Source organism: Cavia porcellus, unplaced genomic scaffold (genome assembly GCF_034190915.1).
Source record: "Cavia porcellus strain 051 isolate PalLab524CR breed Dunkin Hartley unplaced genomic scaffold, mCavPor4.1 scaffold_2, whole genome shotgun sequence".
Lineage (NCBI taxonomy): Eukaryota > Metazoa > Chordata > Mammalia > Rodentia > Caviidae > Cavia > Cavia porcellus.
In genome coordinates, this window is record NW_026947485.1 from 26,061,418 (window position 1) to 26,065,194 (window position 3,777).

Consider the following 3,777-nt stretch of genomic DNA (forward strand, 5'->3'; position numbering starts at 1 on the left):
TATGTGAAATTTCAATTGAATTGTAACCGATAATGTATATAATCAGGCCAATGGAAGAAAAGAGATCGGGGCTGAAGGGTTAGCTCAAGAGAGGAGCACTTGCTTGGCATTCACAGGACCCTGGGTTCAATGCCAGCACCACTAAAAGTAAAAAGAAGGACAAGTAGAGAGCAGGGCGCTAAGTCAAGGATCAGCAAATTTTGCTGTCGAGGGCTGGGTAGTAGTAACTGTTCTGGGTTTTGTGGATGATACAGCTTCTGTCACACAGTTTCACTGTCATAGCATAAATGCAACCATCATGGTTACACAAGTGAAAGAACGTGGCTGAATTCCAGAGAAAATCTATTTATAGAAACAGGTGGTGGGCCAGATTTGGTCCTTGGGACATGGTTTGCCTAGAGATGAAATAGACAACAATCATGAGAAGCTAGACTGGATCCTACATTGGAGAAGAAAATATATGTATGTATGCATGTATATATGGCTACAAAAGATATTTTTGGGACAACTGGAGAAATTTAATATAGCCCAGATACCAGATGGTATTAAGTAAGTTTTCATAAAAGGTAGGGAAAGTATTGTGGAACCAACATTTAGTCTAATTCCTTGGCTTCCTAAATGGCCTAGAGACTAAAAAGCTTTTTGTTCTGAAGTCACCTCCAAAGAATGCAAAGTCCGCTGAACAGAAATTGTGTGAGTTCCTCCTATTCATGCAATGGCTGTAAGGCAATGGTTCTCAGCTAGGGATGATTTTGCCCCTACCCAGGGGACACTTGCCAATGTTTAGGAGTTTGTGGTTGTCACAACCAGGGAGGATGTGACTGGCCTCTAGTGGGTAGAGGCCGGGTATTGCCTATGGCTGGCAAGCTCAGTGATAGAGCACTTGCCTGGCATCCACTAGGTCCCAGGTTCAAGTCCAACACTGCAAAATAAACAAACCATCCTGTAATCTATAAGACAGCCTAAAAATAAAGAGTCATCTGGCCCAAATCTCAGAAGCTTGGGTACAGACTACTTGAAGAAGCCCTGGACATTGATATAAACACAGAACATTTGGATTTGACCTTGGCTCTGCCATTTGAAGCTGAGTACCTCTGACATCTTACTGGACCTTTCTTGTGCCTCTTCTCCTGGTGTTCTCATCTGTAAAGGGAGTCAGCAGCCCCTCCTGCCTGACCCCACAGGGTTGCTGCAAATCCATCTGCAAGAATGAATGGAAGCAGTGAGGCACACTGGTGCACACGTGTAATCCTGGTGCTTGGGAGGCAAAGGCAAGAGGAGCACCATGAGTTCAAGACCAGCCTAGACTACATAGTGAGACCCTGTCTCAAAAACAAACAAACAAACAAAAGAATGGAAATAAAGTCAGGTATGGTGGTGCACATCGGTAGTCCCCGAACTCTGAGAGGCTGAGGCAGGGAGGTTGCATATTTGAGTCCAGCCTGGACAACTCAGCAACTCAGTGTGACATGCTCAAAATGTAAAAAGGCTGAGGATATAGCTCACTGCAGAGGCCCTGGCTACCGAGCAAGACAGACAAAAGAGAATGAATGGATGTGGAAGCATTTTGTGTGTGGCCTAGCAGTGTACACTGCACTACACTACACGTGAGGCCTGGTGACAGAAGTGCTCCTGCGAGGCTTCATCATTTTTGTGCTGACTGTGAGGCCAAAACATTACTACCTAAAGCAGAAATCTAACTTTAAGTTGCAACAGAGTCACCTGCAGACTTGTTAAAATAAAAATTGCCGAGCCCCATCCCAGGGGCCTCACTCGGTGTTGAGGTGTTGTGGGGAGAAGCCCCCTAATTTGGATTTCTAACAAGTTCCCTGGTGGTGCTGATGCCTGTATGCTCGGTCCCAGGACCTAATTTTGGGCCGGTCTCGAGACCTGCTCTTCCCTTGTAGTATTACAGAGGAAGCGATGGAAATCCTCAGCAAGCTTCTCCCAGTTCCAATCTAACAAATGGCCAGAGAGGGTAGAAACAGTGAGTTAAGATTCATATTGCCCAATTGACCCTGGCAATAAGTCATTTGACTTCTGTTGAATCTGTAAAATGGGGGAAATAACCTAAAAGACTTGATTAATGTTTGCTGAGAATTTAGGAGCTCCAGAGAAAATTGAACGTGTAGGTAATAAATTATTCCCGGAAGTTCATTTCCCTGGGTCTCTTATAAATGTCTACATTTTAGACAACTATGACTCATCCGTAAGCCTTGGTTACCCTGACTGAATTTTCCACTGCTTTCCAGGTTAGAGGGACAATGCGTCTTCTGCTTAGAACTATGTTGGCCACTCCCTGTGTCCCTGAGATTCTGGAATAAAACTGGCACTGGGGTTCTCCCACAGGCTGTTTGGAACGTGGGTGCCTTCATGGTATTTCAGTATTTAACCAATTTTCTTTGTATGTATAGCTTCTTCATAAATATCATGGTGTCACTCACTAAGCAGAAATCTTTCTTGAATTTGCAATGTAATTTCTCCTGGTAATTGCAATTGAACAGGTTTTAATAATGCAAATTAACCAGTAAGCTTCAAGCTTAATTTTAAGGTGTTTTAAAAAATAAATACCTTGAGAGTAAAAAGAAGAAAAAGAATAGAAGATTTTGTTGAGAATGCGGCAGAAGTGTTCTGTGCAGCGAAGGTAGTTGTTAAATTTGGCTGGAATTGAGCAGAGGAGGAGAGACGGGTTTAAATGGCCTGAGATGACGTCATCACCACAGGGTAGGGGCAGCCCTTTCCGCTCTGCCTCCTCTTAAAGAAAAGAGGGGAGGCGGGGGATTATACTGGGTGCACCCTGTCATCTCTGGTGCTAATGTTCCACTGTGCAAAGAGGACAACCTGAGCCAGCTTCCTCACAGACATGGCAGGAGAACTACATTCTGCATTAGGAGTCAGCAGACTCACTTCCTAGCCAAAGCCCATCCTCTGCTAAGTGTGGTTTTTGTATTTTTAAATGGTTGGTGGGGGAGGGGATAAAACTAGGGCTGGGAGTGTGGTTTACTCATTCAGTGGTTGCCTAACATGCATAAGGAGTTCAGCCTCAGATCTGCCCAAAAAAGGCCGCATTTTGTGACACTTAAAAATTACTGTGTATGACACCCACTTCCACTACTAAGATGGGGGTGGCAGGTGTTAGGCATAATATTCACTTAGCGTTCTGAGCTTTCTGGGCAGACTTGGTGACCTTGCCAGCTCCAGCAGCCTTCTTATCCCCTGCTTTGATGACACCTACAGCAACTGTCTGTCTCACATCGTGAACAGCAAAACAATCCAGAGGTGGATAGTCACAGAAACTCTCAACACACATGGGCTTCCCTGGAACCACGTCAATGATGGCAGTGTCACCAGATTTCAAAGATTTGGGCCCGGCTCGCAGCTTCTTACCAGACCAGCGATCATCTTGCTTTCAGTTCAGGAAACTTGTGATTATCTAGTACAGGAGCATAGCCAGCACTGATCTGGCCAGGATGGTTCAGGATAATCACCTGAGCAGCGAAACCAGCAGCTTCCATCCCACTGGGCCATTTAAGTTTAAGAGTGAAAGACTAGTTATGATACCAATGCACTGTGAAACTTTCAGAAGGAAAGAAGAATGTTTTGTGGACCATTTGTGTGTATGTGTGTGTGTGTGTGTGTGTGTAGGGCAGTTTTTAAGTTACTAGTTTTTAAAACCAACACTGTTTTGTTTTTTTGTTTTTTTGGTTTTTTTTTTTTGTCTTTTTGTCTTTTTGAGACAGGGTCTCACTGTGCAGTTCAGGCTGGCCTTGAGCTCAC

The 3,777-nt window shown here is 44.4% G+C and overlaps 1 pseudogene; it reads right to left on the reverse strand.

Annotated features, from left to right (window-relative positions):
- Positions 1-3,128: 3,128 nt before the first annotated feature.
- LOC101788847 (elongation factor 1-alpha 1-like) lies at positions 3,129-3,515 on the reverse strand (annotated as a pseudogene).
- Between the last annotated feature and the right edge of the window lie 262 nt (positions 3,516-3,777).